Below are 18,710 nucleotides of genomic sequence, written 5' to 3'. Positions count from 1 at the left end.
AGATTCAAGACCTCTGAAATCCTTTCTTGGAAAGTTCTATTACATATACTCCTTAGGCTGTGTGTATGCCACGGTCCCCATAAATAGGTCTCCTTTAAATAGGAGAGACACAGGCTGATGTCTGCCTTGCGTGTCACAAGTTTGCTGTACAATCCAGCTCTCCGGGCTGTCTTCCTATAGCAGTCCCCTTCCTCAAACTGTGATCGACTCAATCTAGCACCATCACCACTCTGCCTGCTTTTGTCATAAATGTGTGGAACATAGGTACATAGTGGACAATATGAATTTGCAGGGGACTCAGACTCATGTCAAATGTTTTTGTATGTCTCAAGTTTGCTTGTAAAAATAGTGCATTTCTTTTTCTTTTTTTGCTGGTCCTGGGCCTTAACTTTGGGCCTGGGTATTGTCCCTAAGCTCCTTTTGCTCAAGGTTAGCAATCTAACACTTGGCATACAGCAACATTTCTGGTGCTTTTTTCTGTGATTAATTGGAAATAAGAGTCTCATGGACTTTCCTGCTTGGACTGGCTTCGAATTGCAATCCTCAGATCTCAGTTTCCTGAATAGCTAGGATCGCTACAGGCATGAGCCACTGGCACCTGTCTTGAGCAGTGTACTTTTTTAATAACAAAGATTAGATATGAATGGACGAAATACCACTTGGCTCATGCTATCCTTTGAGTCTTTGGTGTCCCTAGCTTAGGAGATGGTGGAATCTCTCAGATGAAGGCTTTTTGGAAGACTCTGAGCATTAGGGAAGAGAGGGAGCCAGTCTCTTCTTTTACTTCTCATGACTCAGCCATAAGGTAAATAAATGGCTTGACTTCACTATCTGGCATAGTTTACTGTCTCACCACAGGGCCAGAAGCAATGGGGTCAACAAATCATGAACTAGAATCTCCAAAATTGTGATCTTACACAGACCTATATGTGTGTGTGTATGTATATGTATGTGTATATAGGATAGATGTGCTAATTATCTCCAATATTTTTTTGCCAGTCCTGGGCTTGAGCTCAGGGCCTGAGCACTGTCCTTAGACTTTCTCAAGGCTAGAGCTCTACCACTTGATCTTCAGCACCAGCTCCAGCTTTTTTTCTATGTATGTGGTACCGAGGAATCGAACCTGGGTCTTCGTGCATGCTAGGCAAGCACTCTACCACTAGGCCAAACTCCCGGCCTTCCAATATTTTTATAGTAAAGGGAAAGCTGACTAGCACAGTCTAGCATGCCCATGGCACACTTACCTACATACATAACGCTGCTGAAGAGAGTACGATGGAGTGCCACGGCAAGAGACAGGGATTGAGACCTACAATATCTTGGTTCTAAGTCCATTTCCTATTAGTATTGAGGCCTGGGGTAAGGTACTTCATCTTTCTGCAGAATAGCTGCATAGTTTGTGTCCTCCACAGTGCTAGAGGGCGCCCTTCATGCAGACATCAGTGAAAGCGACAGGCATCCTGGGAGCTGTGTGGTGCAGTAGCCCAGGGAAATCCCGCCTCCCTGCGGCACTTTGGTTCTTCATAGTGAACATAATGATGGGATCTATCTCCAAAGTTTATTCTATGCCTGTGAAGTGCAGAAAACCACAGGTGGTGCACCATAACTGTATGGTACATGTTGGCTCTCAGCTCTCATCGTCAGCACTATCACCCCCACACCACCACCCTCATAATCACCACCAGGCTCTACCTCACCAAGGTAAATCCAGGTTCCAGGCATACGTCCCCAGTTAGCAGTTGAAATCTGCTTATTGAACACAAACAACAAATCAAAACCCAATCTGGTCCAGAAGAAAGACCTGCACTTTGACTCAGGCACAAAAATGTCATTGTCTAATGAGGGACAATGAGAGAACTGAAGGGCTAAGGCAAGGGGCCGTGGGAGATGGACCGGGCCTAGTAATTGCTCTGAAATTACTACATGCCAGAAAGGAAGAGCTCTCCATAGTCCTGATCTTGTGACGGGCCCCCCCACACACATTTCCTCCTCCCTCCCCCGCAAAAAATTTACCAGCTTTGTGCTGTCCAACCTCAAACCTCAAGCTCTGATCACTGGCTTTGCTACTTGGTTTGTTTGGCAAAGAAAGGTTCTCTCACCTTTTGCAGACTCTGCCTGAATTCTAATATGGTCAGCTTTCTACAAAAGGCTTGTGTTTTAAGGAAATGTAATCCAAATTAAAATGAAATACATTTGATGGTGGAATTTACTGACCTTTCAGAGACAAGACAAAGTATTTTTCTTCTAAGAAGTCTACCAGCAAACCTTGAGCTGTGTGTGTGTGTGTGCACGCGCACGTGCGAGCGCACACGCGCGTGTGCACGCATGCGTGTGTGCATTGCATTTACTGATATTCTTGCAAAGGTCTTCCTTATAGTCCCTTAAATATGCCACTAGAAGTCAAATACTCAGAAGCTGAGAGGAAGAAGATGGATCCCATACTGCAGAGCCTATACCAGGGCCCCATCCTATTGAATTGATTTGCTTGTGCAAGAGTGGAGGGCAGTTCTTGTGGCTGATAGGCAGGATCTCAGCCCTGTGCCCTGAAAGGACACACGAGGATGGATTGGTGGGTTGTGAGGAAAGGCAGCCATCCCACTAAGGCCTATCAACCTTGACTTCGAGAATGGGTTGGTTGCCAAGGCATGGTAAAGGGAACACAGCAAGTCATAGATCTAGGCAGTCTTTAGATCTTAGGCCAAAAGCTGAGAATAGACCTAATTGGTACTGGTGGCATTGGAGGTACAACAGTCTCAATTGGCATCCCAGAAGGATCTGAGACTCCTCTCCTTGGAAAAGAGGTGGTGTGTTTCATGCCACCTCTCTTCTACCTGTTCCCTCCTGTACCTGTGAGTGTGCTGCACACAACGCCTCTCTCTGTCCTCAGATGACAGACCACTGTGTTGCACTTACCCTTGCATACCTTCCTGTGAGACCGATGCACCCTGACTGTTTTCTGGAGCCTTCGCCTTCATTGTCACATTGTTGTGCTTATAATTACTCTGTGCTCTTTATAGGTGCTTCTAATCTTTACAGTAAGTCCATCAAGTTTCCTTTTCAAAGTTAAGAATACTGAGGGTTTTTTCCATATATTTTTTATTGTAATTAATAGAAGGGTTACATTACATTCGCCAGATGGAAGGTGCATTACTTCACATACATTGATACCCTTTCTCATGTCTTGGTCCCCATTTTGAGGTTTTAATTCTTCTCCTCTGTCATGTGGGGAGAATAAGACAACTCTCCTTTGTTCCACAGCTTTGAGGTCTGGAGATTCTTAATGATAAGCCTGGGACAGGACAGAACACTCAAAACACATGTTCATTGTCACTATTATCCTACCCAACCCCCTTTCTATGCAATATGTTTCTCAAGGTCTGGGGCTGTGTATTTCTTCGTTTGAAACTCATATTGTTGCAGGGAGATTTTGCTTGTAAATAGGGTGTCCTAGCATTCTCAGGATAAATAGACAATTCATAGAATAAGAACCTTCAGAGATAACCGCCTTGTTATGTTTTTCTACATCAATGCACCAACTTGCTGAAGTAGAATGATCATCATAATTATGATATGATCATAATGCTGATTATTATTAGCTATTGAACATAAGCTTTCAGCCTGGGTCTTTACTGTGTATGTTCCATGCATGGTGATATTTAATTCAGACAATGTTGGGGAATGAACCTAATTTTAAGGCTGTAGAGTAAGGAAAAGAGGTTCTACCTACATATCCATATCCTCTTCCTTATAATCAGAGACCCTCCAATCCAGCTACTCTTGAGATGCATGCCTTCAATAACTGTTCCATTTTCACTTTTCTTGGCAACTTAATCACGGCATCTCATTTGGAGCCTTCAGAAAACTCACATCCCTCAGTGTTCTCCCTTTCCCTCTCTCAACTTACAACATCTTTAGCACTGAGTCTGAAACACACTACCAAGCCCTTGATTAGATATATTGACTTCTAGAAATCAATAATAATACTAATAGCAGCATCTGCTTATTGAGCCTTTACTAACTGCATTAGCTCATTTGGAAGTAAGTACTTCAGTTGTACTGTATTGTATTATTCTGATTCTCATTTTTACAGATGTGCAAAGTGGAAGTCAAAGTCATTTTCCCAAAGATTAATAATCATCAAGAGTTGAGAGTAAGACCCCTACATGCCTCACTCCCAAACAAAAATCTACTTTTAACCACTGTACCTGAATCATTCTGCCTTTATTGTATGTCTTAATATTTCTGAACAAGAACAGAGATGATTTTGAGGACAATGGATTTTGTGACTAATGTGGTTCCATGAAGGAGACGAGGTGGAAGTTTTCCATTTGAAGATGGTCATAACCTTGAATCCCAGCTTACCAGATGCTGGCTGAGAAGTGTACCTAGCAGAGATGGAGTCATCAGCAGTGAACTAAGTTTGCATCATGGAATAAGAATTAAAAATAAGCAGGTAGCTATCATGAGTTGAAAGTTTGGGACTCCAGAAAAGAATACCTATTAACAGACCTATTTAAAGGCTACATGAGCTGAGTAGAGAGGAGGAAGACTTATAAATACCTTGTTCTTCTCTTCTTCCTGAGGCACTTCAGAGTTTGGTAGAACTGTGTTATTAATTCTAATCAAGGCTAAGAGCAGACACAAAGTATGTCATATTAGCAAGGGTCCAGGCCAATGTTCTAGAGTCACTGTTCAAATATCTCCCTACAGCCTGGCAAACCATGTAGTAGGATATCAGATTTCCCAAGGAATACTACCAGAACCCTAAGATACTGATAAAAAGAAATTATGCTTGAGTGTTATTGAAGTTCTTGCAGACTTTGCAAAGTAAGAAATAAGCCTCCATATGTGTATATTTTCTGTGCATCATGTACGCTTGTGTGTGTTTATGTGTGTGCTTCTACTTCTGGCTTTTTGCTAATTGGACATGAGTCTCAGGTATTTTTCTGTCAGAACTGGCTTCAGACTGGGATCCCTAATAGCTAGGATTACAAATATGAGCCACTGGCACCCAGCTACCTCAACATAGAGTTTGGAGATTGTTTGTTATAGCAATATAGCTTTGTTTATCTTGAATAATGCCTAGGTCTACCTCACACTTACATGGATGGATAAATACAGGCTGGTCACTGGCAGTGGACCAAGTTGGAAAGAAAAACAGATTTCAAGAGTGAACATTCGGGAGTGAATACTAAGAACAAGGGCCAGCCTTAACAAAGGGCCAAAGCTAGAAGCAGATCACAAAGGAAGAGGTTAATTTTACACCCAGTAGGCCCTACTCCCAAGATATGTGCAAGTAGGTACAATGACCATTGCCTTTAGTTTCCAGATATGGCCCAACATGTTGCCCCTGGGAGAATCAGAACTCATTGGCCAATGACCAGTGTCTCCTGCTTTATCATGCTCAGGGTTGTTGAAAAGTTGAGCCCTAAGAAGATACAGTAGAGCTGCCAGTAGAGCTGTCTTCTTATCCCTCTCTCCTCCTTGCTAGATTTTGCCTTTGCCTTTCCCATCTCTCGAAGCATGCAGGCTACCCTTCTTTATTTTTATTTTTTAAATAACACCTCCTGTCTAACTTAACTCAAGAGTTCTACATGCTTGGTTCTGTCTCCTCCATCTAGTAAGTGCCTAGAAGAAAGGCACTAAGTGTTATACAGATTGGAAATTTCCTCCCCCCTTACTTTGTTCTCTTCATTGAACATCTTCAATTGCATGGAATTGAAAGAGAAACTTCACTGGACCAACAAAAATAAAAGTGAGCTTTATATGATTACGATTTTCAGCCTGAAGTTCCCGCCTGTAGTTCTTGAAGTTGACCTCGACATTTGCATTGAATAGATGATATCTTTAATCTACGAGATCATTTGATTAATACATGTCCACTTAACTCTGCAAGAACAGGAGTATGCATGGACCATCCTGAAAAATCTAGACCCTGCTATGTAATCTGTTCTATGGATAATGCTTGATAAAGGTGTTGAGTAAATGAATCTATTGCTGATTTGGGGATTCAAAGTGGTATATTTCTGCTTGTCAGCTGAACCTATCTTGCCAGTGGAACCTATCTCCCAGAACATTCTTAACCAGCTGCCTTCTTTGCCAAATGTTAAAAGGAGAGCATCAAATTCTAATCCTCTTTGTCCCCTGTCTATTGACCTCACTGACTTGTGACGAGAGCTCTTCATTGGAAGCTTCTTTGGCTTTTCAGGACAGAAAAAGAGGAAAAATGGGCCCTTCATTTAACTGATTGAACCAACAAAAGAGAAGTTTGAGACAGAAAATGAATATAGATCCAGTTGCAGCAATTAGAGGGGAAATCAATAGAACATCATCAACAGCATCAGACCCGTGTAAGTCAGCGTCTCCAGGGATGGGCCAGCAAAGCAGTGTTCATTTCATTTTTATTTTCGTCATTTAATCCCTAGCAAGTAAGGACCAGTAGGTGTGGAGGGGAAAGGGCAGGATGGGGTGGAGAAGAGGGGTCCCTTCTCTTCTGAACCATCTTGGTTCACTGTAGGTTAGTCCATGGTGAGGCAAGTCTAATCTTTCATCCAGCAGCAGCAGCAGCAGAGCTAGATTTGCATGAGCCTAACGATAATGGCTAAGGCCTCTGTGTACTGCTATGGGTCTCAGCTGACTGGGTCTCTCTGAGCCGCACTGTCACTCGCCTGTGAAATGGGCATCCAGTTGGTGCTCACGAGAAAATGAAAGCCCTCATTCAAAGTCCAGATAGCAGACAGATGTTGCAAAAGGTATAACACTTCCTTTCTCTGTGTCCTCACTTAATCAAGATCTGGTCCACTTGGCTTAGCCTTTGTTGGGTCACCCCTGCTGTGAGAAATGTATGTAGCTTGTTGAAAGCGTGAATACTTACTGACCTGAGATCTGGTTGAAATACCAGTCCCACTTCTTGTTGGCTGTATGGGCGTGGCCATACTACTCCATCGCCTTGTGACATTGTTTATTCAGAAGAAAACTGAAGATCAAGATAGAACTTCTCTTATAAGGTGTGATATGGACTAACTGTGTAATTAGGTAAATGTGTGCCTGGAATAAAGATACATGTTTATCCTTACTCGAGTAATGGAAATACCTCTGTTAGAAAGCACATTCTTACACACACATGTACTCTTGTGAAACTAATCCATGACTCTTGTGTAGTGATCTTGCAGGCCAAACTGTAGCCTGGTATTCATTTCTATGCATTGTCAGATCACTGGTCTCCAGAACTGAGTCTGTAGGTCTGTGGAGGTCCTGTGTGTGCTTTGTATCCAATACTCTCAATCCCTGCTTAACACCAATTCTGTCGCCTTCTGCTTTGAGGGTGCTGCCAGGGTGTGATTTAGGACAGAGATTCCACCCAAGCCCATGGTCCAACTTGGCTCAAGAGACACCATGAACTTTGATCAAGGCCAGAGCTGACATCTGAAAAGCTGATCCTGGGAGGCAGGAGCTAAAGGACAGCCATAGAGGCCCTTGGTGACCTCAGTCAGAACACCAAAGCACAGGCAACCAAAGCCAACCTGGAGAGAGGCATGGGGGTGGGGAGGAGTTGACAGGATGGGAAGAAAGGCTCTGGCCAACTAGGCTATAAGGAATTCAGAACTAAGGGGCCTGAAGGAAGGCTGGGGGCTAGGCTGAAAGCCCACCAGAGAGGCAGAGCGTACCTAGCATGGAATGACAGATCACACTGCTCTCCAAGAAACCATTCCATTGCTTAGTCCAACATTAAGCCAATCTGGGAGCCATATCTTTATTTGTCCACAGTAATTGGATGAGCATGAGGTCAAGTCAAAACCTGTAGATGCAGCAGTGCAACTTTTCTTGGGGTGGTGGTGGGGATCGGGTCATTTCTTTGGCTGGGCTTGAAGCAGAAAGATTGTGATTTTTGGAACTACTGCAGCCCTCCTGCTACCTAAGGAAAATGGCTGTCTGAAAATGGAGAACACCTAGAGGAATAAAAATCAGAGATAGAAAAATAATTTCACTCATGGTGAAATTGCTTGAGCATTCGCATAAACTGGAACCTGTGTGATGTCCTAGATCTTAGCTGTTTCTAGTCATAAATCATCTTTTACTAAAACCGGTTTATTTGGGGTTTTCTTTAACCTACAACTAAAAGGCGTTAAATAATATCTTGCCTTCATATAGTATGAAGCTAATTGAAAGGACCTCCAGGATATTGAAACAAAAGCCATATAACGAATGATTGTTGCCCTTAATGTACTATGTTATCTCTCATCTCCTTTGCTGTCCCTTGGGTATCTCATATTGTTACAGTACCTCACTTTGTTATCTGATATATTGAATTTATTTGTATTAGATTATTTGAAATTTGATAGGGAAGGGGGGAAAACCAAGACGGAGGGGGGGCATGGGGAGGGTAAAGGGTACCAAGACATGTGAAAGGGTATCAATGTATGTGAATTAATGCACCTTCTATATGGCAAATATCATGTAACCCTTTTATTAATTACAATAAAAAAATAAAAATATCTTGCCTTCAGGGTCTTACCATTTACACGGGGGTGGGGAACAAGTAAATTCACATGTGTGGCAGATTCTGTGGTTTCTCCATGGAGAGGGACAGAGCCTGGGATTGCCCAGAGCCATGTATTTTGGGATAAGGAAGGAATCCCTCAGTCCTGAAGGAAAGGATATTGGGAAGGTGAATACAGACAGAGAACATTTCTGCCTTTACTGTCAATGTTATTTTGCAATTTATAAACTATCTAGCATCTGTCTCACTGTTTTCAGAAAAGATTAACATTCATCCATCTTTCCTTCTAGCCACTCATCCATTCATTCATCCATCTTCCCTTTCATCTATCCATTCATCTTTCCATCCATCTATCCTTCCTTTCATCCATCTTTCCTTCCTTCCACCTACCCATCCACTTATCCACCCATCACCCATTCACCTACCATCCACCCTTCCATTCATCATGCCTTCCTTCTCCTCACTCATCCATCATCCCTCTATCCAGGATCCATCCTTCCATCTATCTTCCTTCCTGCCTTCTGCCCACAACCCATTCATTCATCCAATTGTCTTTCCTGCTTCTACCTCCTCACCCACCCACCATCCCTCCATCTGGCCATATATCCCACTTATTCACTCAACCTTAATTGTAGTGTCACTCGCAATAAGGCTAAATCCATTCCATCTATGCTTGGGAACCTTAGGAATTTCATGAAACTGTGCCTGGGAACTAAGGTTAGTATAAAACATCTTCCTACAGGACCTCCAAATCTCATTCTACCTCAAGCTGGACATAAATTCCCTGGAGTGAAAATTATGCCGTGCCAGAGGGAAGGATGGGCAGTGGGAAGAAATCCAAGGTAGAAGTTGGCCTCCACGGTGCTACAACCCCTGCTCAGAACCAGGTTGCCTTGGTGACAAGAGCATCCTGCTGGCCCCAGTCCATGTGCAGTGACTGTTGTCTAGGAGGGGAGAGAGGAGAAAGCAGGATTACTAATTATGCTGTTCATTCGTACCTTTGGTCAGCTCATTGTCCTAAGCCAGTCATGGAAGTTCTGGAACACATCCTGCCCCAGACGACAGCTGACCTCATATGAGTCATCATGTGACCCTGCCTGTTTTCCATGATGCTCAGGTGAGCTTCTCTCTGACTCTCAGTCCTCTGCTTCCAAATGACACAGATCCAACTGTGTGACTCACCTTGGAGCTGGGAGCCAAGTCCTACGGCTTTAATACTAACAATGATTTTATTCTACCAATTCTACCTATTCTACAAAATTATTTTGTTCATGACATTTTATTTTCTAAATATAAAAATAATTCTTGATTAATTCAGAGAATTTGGATAGTACACAGGAAAAAAACTCACAAAGGACTTAGAAATCAGTAATCTACTCCCAAATGAGAAATAAAATGAAGGTTTAAAAAACATGTTGGTAGTCTGCGTGTACATACACACAACACATACGGTGTTATCTATATCATTTCCTGGCCTGCTTTTTTTCTACAACAATTTTGCACATATTTCTATATGTTAGTAAATATTCCCCAATAACTTCAATTTAGTAGTTGCATTGCCTCTCATATTATAGATGTTCCATAATCTGTTTTACCAACTACCTATGGTTGGATATGCACATTATTTCCAGTTTCCATTCATATGAATAAATGCTGAATTGAATCCACTTGTGCATAAGTACTTTGCACATGGATTGTCTTTAATCACTGAGATAATTCCCTAGTAGGGAAATTGCTGAGTCAAGAGCAGACATTTTTAAGGCCTTTGAGAGATATGACCAGATTGCCCTCTTAATAAGCTGTCACCAATCTGCTTTCCCTCCAGCAGGGCTCAAGAAGCCCAAGTCCCCGTGCTCAGGGCTGAGTTCATTTGCATATCTTTTGTTTCTAGTGAGACTGAATATCTCTTCATATGGTTATTGTCTATTTGTAATTTTTCTTTAGCGAATTGCCTATTTGTGTCAATTGCCCTTTTTATGTGGGTACTTATCGCTCTCTTTTTGACTTCTGAGAGTTCACCATATGTATCCAGCTTTTGTCTATAATATATGTTCATTATTTTTCCCCAGTGTATCATTTGCCTCTTAATTTTGCTTATGGGGTGGGTTTTTTTTTGACCTAGTGAAGATTTTATTTTTAAATAATCAGATTCATCAATCTTTTCCTTTCTTGTTTCTGCTGAGAAATGCTTGGATGTTTAGGAACCTTTGGAAAAGCTTCACCAAGCCGGGTGCCAGTGGCTCGTGCCTGTGACCCTAGCTACCCAGTGGCTCGTGCCTGTAACCCTAGCTACCCAGGAGGCTGAGGATCTTGACTCTAAACCAGGCCAGGCATGGGAGTCTATGAGACTGTCATCTTCAATTAACCACCAAAAGTAGAGTGCTAACCTTGAGCAGAAAACTCAAAGACGGTGCACAGGCCCCGAGTCCAAGCTCTAGGATGGGTACAAAATTAAAAAAAGAAGAAAAAGGAAGAAAGAAAAGAAGGAAGGAAGGAGGAAAGGAAGGAAGGAAGGAAGGAGGGAGGGAGGGAGGGAGGGAGGGAGGGAGGGAAGGAAGGAAGGAAGGAGGGAAGGAAGTAAGGAGGGAGGGAGGGAGGGAAGGAAGGAAGGATTAACCATCCTTAGTTTATATAAATGTCCTGTAAACAGTTTGAATTCTTTATGACTGCATTTTTAATAATTTTAACTAGCCACAATCAACCAATCAATACATACAATTTTATTTACTTTCGCTAGAAGCCATACTGTAATGGCTCACATAAGTGAGGTAATAAATACATTTCTTTTAGGTAACTAGCCCTCCCAGCTCCATCTCCTCTTATCTGGAGTAGATCTACACAATTTAAACCACATCTGGTTGGCTTTGGAGGTGACAGGATTTGTCTAGATGGGATGGTAGGCTGGAGACAGGCAGGAAGCCAGCACACTCATCTACATGGGTTGTTCTCTACCATCAATTGCTATTTATCCATCGTCTTTTATAAAGTACCTACAATGTGCGCTCTGTTGCTAGTAGGTGTTGGGCATAGAGGCAGCATAAGGAAGCATGTCTGCTTGACCCTTTCTGAAAGTTATGGCACATGCAGAATGGATGCTGGAATGTGTAACTCGAGCCCCCTTCACACTAGGCTCTGTGCCCCACATGTTTAGCTGTTGACTGCTAATGACTCTCTGTGTCCTCTCTGGCAATTGTGTTACTTGGGACAGTGTTGAAGAGTCTTTCCAGCTCCAGAGCTGCCTGTAGGATCTGCTGTGGTCTCAGTCAAAACTAGTAATCCTAATTCAATCTCCTGCCCCTACTCAATCCCCTCATCCTCATTTATTCCCTGTCAATCATTCTGGGACCACACCCTCCCCTGTGCCTCTACCTCTGCCCAACAAACTCTCTGTAAGCAAATTTCCATTCTAGAGTCCCTCTCCCATGCCTCTACTTCTGCCTAATAAACCCTGTGAATGCAAATTTACATCTTGAGGCCTGTTTCCATGGTAGCTCCACCTGGGACAAGATTTAAGGTCTTGGCTTCTGATTGATTGGAGGTGAGGGATGGGTACCAAGGTGACCTCTGAGGACACAGTAGGCTGGCATGTACAAGGTTCAGCTCAACAGGCTTGACACAATCTTCTTTCTCTTCTTCACATGAGCTTTATATATCAGGCATGGCCTAGCTCTCATAGTATATAATGAGCTCTGAACAGAAGGACCATTTAGCACCAGAATGATGAGTTTTTGCTGTAACAACAGAATTATGGCTTCAGAAGTCCTCTCGTAGACAAATATGCACCAATTAGGCTCTATGCTCAGGGACCACATACTAATAAATGCCACAGCTTAATTGGTTTGCTCTCACCCAATCCCACCTGGTATTGCTTCATTTCCCAGATCTGAACAAAACTGGGTCCTTACCATTTAAGCCTTATTGGCTATGTATGTGTGTGTGTGTGTGTGTGTGTGTGAGAGAGAGAGAGAGAGAGAGAGAGAGAGAGAGAGAGAGAGAGAGAGAGAGATAAAGCTTGACTGAGAGCATTGGATTCCTCTTCAGAACACTCACACAGAGATGGGCATAGCATCTCTCCTCCCCAGATGTCTATATCTAATCACACGTTTTGTTCTTTTGCTTTCGGCTGCGGCAAACTCGACTCGACAGCCCCAGACAATAAGAAGATTTATTATCTCATATTATAACCAGTCAAGAGGCAGGACAGCTCCAAGGTTGATTAATTCAGAGGCCATAGATGTCATAGAGGACCTAGGATCTTTTTATATTTCCTCTCTGCCATCCAAAATGTCTTGGCTTTGTCTTCAGTTCAGTTTTCCCTAGAGCCATAGCCATCCAGGCATCATACCCAGACCTGGTGACATTGACAAAAGATAATACCTTCTTTTCTCTGGGTCTCCTTTTAAGAGCAAGTAAATCTCTCCCAGAAACAACCTTGCAGCTCCCTGGCTGGCAAGGACCCCAGTCACTAAAATGGGGAACTGGGACGACCACAATTATTAGAAACTCAGGATGCACCCATAACAGGGCTGTGTTTTCCCAAGGCACCTGGCCAGGCTGGAGAGGCCCATTGGGAAGAGGAAAGCAGTGGGAGCAGACACCAAGAGCAGTCAACTGCCAGGTCTGCCTTACTTACCGTGTATATAGGCAAAGTTCGAAGTGTAAAGCTTTAGATTGGGGCAGTGTGGAGAGGCCTGCAGGGTAGAATGTAAAAAGTAAGGGGGAGAGGGTTCACCTCCCATGTCTCAGGCATGGGGGAACTGAGTTCTCTCATGTTCATAACAATGCTCCCTTGCTAGTCTACAGCTCACTCACTGGGACCAAAGCTCAGGTCTGTTTGCCATGAAATTATGGACACCTTTTGCTCTCTGCCATTCTTAAGGGATCCTCTGTAGCTGTATAATCACAAAGGAGGGACAAACATGGAAGGAAACATAGACAGCTCTGATCAGCAGTCTCTCCGAGCTTCCCACAGCTTAAAAAGGCTTGGCACTGTCATAAATTGCCTGAACTCTTTCAGCATCATTTTTTGACTGGAAAGGTTAGCATGAACACTGGTGAGGAAACAGGTATGACTACAAGTGAAGAAAGAACATAAGCAAGCAAACTGTATGTTTGACATCCCTTACCTCAGATGAATGACACATAAGGATATTTTTAAAATGAACAAACACACAAAAAACCCTAGCAAAGGCGATTGCACATCCATGATTAGTCTGGGAACAGGCAACTGTCACTCATAGTTTCAAAGCTTCAGGAGAGTGAGTTCTCCACGCCATTGTCTGCAGCCAGGAATGGATGCCCAGTGCCTGCAGGGGATGGAACGTTAAGTGCTCAGATGAGGAGTGAGGTTCATGGTCAACTACACAGGCCCATTTAGAATGAGTCGGGGTCACACTGGCCTGATCTCCTTGAGAATGAGAATGGGAGATGACACAGGTCAGACCCCGCACAAAACTAGAAGTTCAGAACTCTCAAACCAGTCTTGTTCAATCTTGACAGCAGATTAGGTGCCAGCTAGGTCTTTATCCCATCTGCCCATTTTGTATCCCCCCTGGGAAATTCCAGTGTTATTTACTGGGGATCCCAAGCCAGACAGTAAACTTCTGAGTCCTTCTTGCGCCTTACTTTCTTCTGTCAACTGCCAGGCTCGTACATGTGCTTGTGATGTGACAGGAAAGAGGCTAAATTCTGAGGACCCAGGAGAGATACAGCACACAGCTCTGATCTACAGAACACGGAGAGTCCAGTGAGCCAGTAAAATGGGACCGCTGAATCCACCATCCTATTCTTGGATAAAAAGATGGCTTTGCGGCCTTCACTCTGCACTGACATCTCCTGGGGAGTTTCTCAACGCAGATTCTCGTTAAGTGGGCTTGGAGCAGCCCTCAGATTCTAACACACTGAAGAAACTACCAGGGAAAGCTCCTGTTGTTTATCTTGGGACCATATTTTGAGGAGCAAGAGAGTAGAACTTCTGGGGTGATAAGGATGCTAATTCTTTCTCCTAAGGAGGCAAAGCCCCAACCATCTTGGCAACAGCCTTCTATCAGACGTCTGCTATCAGACGTCTGCTAGTGGGCTGAAAGATGGCTCCTTTCTAAGAAGTGATTTAGTGTTGGCTTTCTTTTACAGGGGGCAGGGGGCATCACAAGCACAGAATCTCTGAGATATGAAGATAACAAGGGAAAGATGATACAGAAACAACAGCCAGCCCAGCCAATTTGCACACATCCTCCTCTTCTTCATCCTCCTCATCATTCATCATTGCAAACACTTCTCTCCCACATTTCATGAGCCAGGCATTCTCGTAGCATTCCATGAATGTAAGTCCCACAAATATGCCTATGAGGAGGGATTAATATTAAGACTCTCATTTTGTTGGCTTGGCAGCCTGCGCACAGAAATGAAGAAATGAAATAATTTATCCAACTTCATACAACAAATATCAAGGCTTTCATGGTTCCATGGGATATCAATGCTCTCAGTGATACCCTGAATTTTCTCAGAAATGCTGGATGGAGAATTTACATTTATTTATTTTTTAATTATTGTATTTTATTATTGGGTTATAGTTACATTCATCAGGTAATAGGTGCATTACTTTTCTAACCTTGATACCCCTTCTCATGTTTTTGTCCCCCTTTCCCTCCCTCACCCCTTCCCAATCGTCTTGTTTTCCCCCTTCCCTATTTCAAATAAACAAATAAACGTATATACAATATACCAGGTAACAAAGTCAGATACAGTAACCGCATGAAATTAACCATAATGGGAAAAAAGAGAAAAGAAATAACTTAGTACATAGTACATTAAGAACAACAATGTGAATTCTAGTAGAAAGAGCCAGGAAAGTTGAACCAGAGAGAATCTCTGAGTCCTCTAAAAAGTCTTTGCTGTGGCATGGAAGGAAAAGAGGAGATAGAGAAGAAGCACAAAGAAGAGAAGGAGCAGGGGGAGAGAAGAGAAGGAAACCAGAAATACATTCAGTCTAGGCGTGCCGAAACATGGGCCCCAGTAGTACAGATCCAAGTTAAGAGGTCCTTCCTTTATTTAGTATGGGGGTGGGTGCGGTGCTCAATCAGCCCCTGAAGGCTGGCCCAATGGAAGAAAAATCTGGAGAAATCTGGAGATGCCATCTCCACATCACTGTCCTTTCTCTCATTGTGGGAATGATGTCCAAGAGGAGAGGAGGGAGGGAAGGAAGGAGGCAGGACATGAAAACCCCATGAAAAATGCAATGGCTTCATTTTCAATGGATTAAAGAGCCAGCTTGTTTACATTATAATTGTCCCCAAACAATTTTTATAAGCTTTAAGCGACTTAACATTTAGCCTCGGGTTTTCCGAAAACAACTTTGATCCATTGGAATAATTGACAATTACATGGAAACAACCCTCACTCTAAATGCACTATGCAGAGCTGAAGCCTTGGGAAAAATCATGCTGATGAAAGGCTCATTAGACCCCTCTGAACTCAGAGCTGGTGGGGGACAACTGGGACAGGGGACACAGGGGTTTGGGCCCTCCAAGCCCAAGCTGCTTTGCACTATGTGGTAGTGTGGTGGGTCCAGTCCCCTGTCCTGTGGTCTCTGGTGTTAGTGTCCAGCTCTCTCTTTATTGTTGATGTTTTATGGAGTTTTTCTCCTAAATATTATCTTCAAATAGTTGTACAAGGGGGTATCAGTTGGACATGTCCCCTGATAAATGAATTTTGATCAAATCTATATGCTTCTCCTCTCCACACCCCCCACAAGTTGGCAGATAGAACCCAGGGCCTTACACATGCTAAGCAAAAACGCTACTATTGGGCTGCACCTCCAATCCCCTCACTCCATAGCAAGAATCCATGTTCAGGAGGAAGGTAATCTCGGTAACCAAAGAGTGATAAATGCTCTTCTTTTCATGTGTTTGTTCTAGCCCAATGTTTATTCATATCTCTGAATCTCTCTTTCCTACTTCTGTTAAATGGGAGAATGCTCTGACCTTGGATTAGAATGAAAAGACTTGATATATCAAGAGACTGGAGCCTCTTAGGCTTGGCGCTGGTGGCACACACCTATAATCTCGCTACTTAAGAGGTGGAGAGCTGAGACTCATAACATGAAGCTAGCTATGCAGACAAGCTCATAAGAATCTTTTCTCTGATTAACAGCCCAGAAACCAAACACCAAACACCAGAGAAGTAGCCAACAAGAGTGAAAGGCCCCAAGTGTAAGCCCCAGTGCTAGCACAACTAATACTACTAATACTAATACTAATAATCCGGAAACTCAGGCTTACCTACTTAAGCCAGTCTGAGCTCTGTGAACGTGAGCCACTTTCTCGGGGCCCCAGTGTCCTTGTCTGTGAAATGTGGAGTTGGGTTAGATGGTTTTTAGAAACACTTATTTTTCTTGAATTAGGGAGTGCTCAAGATTGGGGGGTGGCAGGGGATGGGGCTCCAGGAATCAAATGGTGCTGAGTTTTAGGCTGGTAGGATGAAGGGCTGTGACACTGCGAAGCCACCTAACAACGCATCACAAGAACCTTCAAAGAAATGGGTCCACCATTCCATGGCCATGCATCCCAATAGACAGGCCACCACCGGGCTTGTGCAACATGATTGAGGTGACCCACCAGGCAGAGGAAGCCCTGAAACTAGGTGTCCACACACCACCGTCAGTAAAAGGACAAGGAACATGTCGAGGTGTCTTCACATGGTCTTCCTTAAGTAGATTAGAACAATCTTTATTTTTTCCAAAGACACAGACCTGCTCAAGTTCATAGAGATATCTTTACTAGGGAATGGAAAAGGGACACACACACATACACACACACACACACACACACACACACACACACACACACACACACACGAGAGAGAGAGAGAGAGAGAGAGAGAGAGAGAGAGAGAGAGAGAGAGAGAGAGAGAGAGAGAGAGAGAGAGAGAGAGCGCCTCATGTGAATCACAATTTAGCCATTCTGGAGACTATGGCCGTCACCCAGTCACCCCCAATTAAGAGCTCGGTTATGAGTTTCCTGAAGTTGGTGTCAGGAGATTACCCCCTCTCCCCGCTCCCCACCCAAGTCGGGACCCTGGGATAAGAAACATGGATAGGTACAAAATGGAAGAAAGAGTCAGCGGTATGCTTGACAGGGAAGAGAAATTTCAACTCTATTTTGCCTTTGCCTGATATTTATTCCTTGTCAGTCCCGGTCTCTTTGTTAAGTCCCACATGATGGAGCTTTCTAAGCATCGCCCTGTGTTAGAGTTACAGTGCCCAGCCCTTTAAGTTAGATTTTCCCCCATAAGTAATCCAAACCCAGCAGACACGGAGAGCTGTCCCACCTGCTCAGTTCTTTCCCACATGGTTTCTGGTCCCACCTCTCTTTCCTTGCTTCTTCTTGAGCTCTGTGCTGAGACATTGTCTCTCCTGTTCTGACATGAAATGTCCTCCAAACAAATCTTATCTGGTCATCTGGCTTATTTCAAACCCATCCACCTGGTCTTCGATACTCTGTCCAGGTTTGGGCCTTGACAATTGTCAGGCAGATGTGTGAATTGACTTAACTAAAGCACAGCTGAATTGGAATTGGGTGTGACCCCTCCAGCACTCTGGACTCCCTCTGGATGACAGGGGGACAGGGCAATGGGTGATCCTAAGGTCACATTGCTGCTTTCCAAGGACACAGATATCTGCTACCTGTTCAGAGCTCTGGAAATGGCTCAGAGGAGATGACTGTCCGTGGAAGACAAGACTCAAAGTTTGATTTCCCGGGAGGAACCGAACAAGGCCCTTGAAAGGCTGACATCAAGGTGGGGAAATCAATCGTTTTTTATGTTCTCACCTTGATGATTAATCCCCTGCTTCCAGCCCCTTCCCCCCACCCCCCCTCTCTCTTTCTCTCTCATCTCTAGATGTGGCCTTACTTCCCCTCTCATCTTTTAAAGTGTGGGCCTTCTGCTTCTGCTCTGAAACTGAAATACATTGCTTTATGCACACTGACCAGGTTTCCTGGTGATATGCTGCCAAACTTTTCTTATTGCCTCTGAATGAGCTAGATACCCCACTGGGGGGAGGAGTGAAGGAAAAGTCACACCTGCTGAGCTCCAGCCATGCACAGTACCCTCTGGCAATCACAGGAAGTACCATGTAAGAAGGTAATTCTCTCCCAGTCCTGCCCAGTTGCACCTTACTGTCACCACAGATCTGAGATTCAGGGATGTCACT

This window comes from Megascapheus bottae, chromosome 6 (genome assembly GCF_031878675.1).
Source record: "Megascapheus bottae isolate mThoBot1 chromosome 6, mThoBot2.hap1, whole genome shotgun sequence".
Lineage (NCBI taxonomy): Eukaryota > Metazoa > Chordata > Mammalia > Rodentia > Geomyidae > Megascapheus > Megascapheus bottae.
This window is presented reverse-complemented; position numbering follows the sequence as displayed.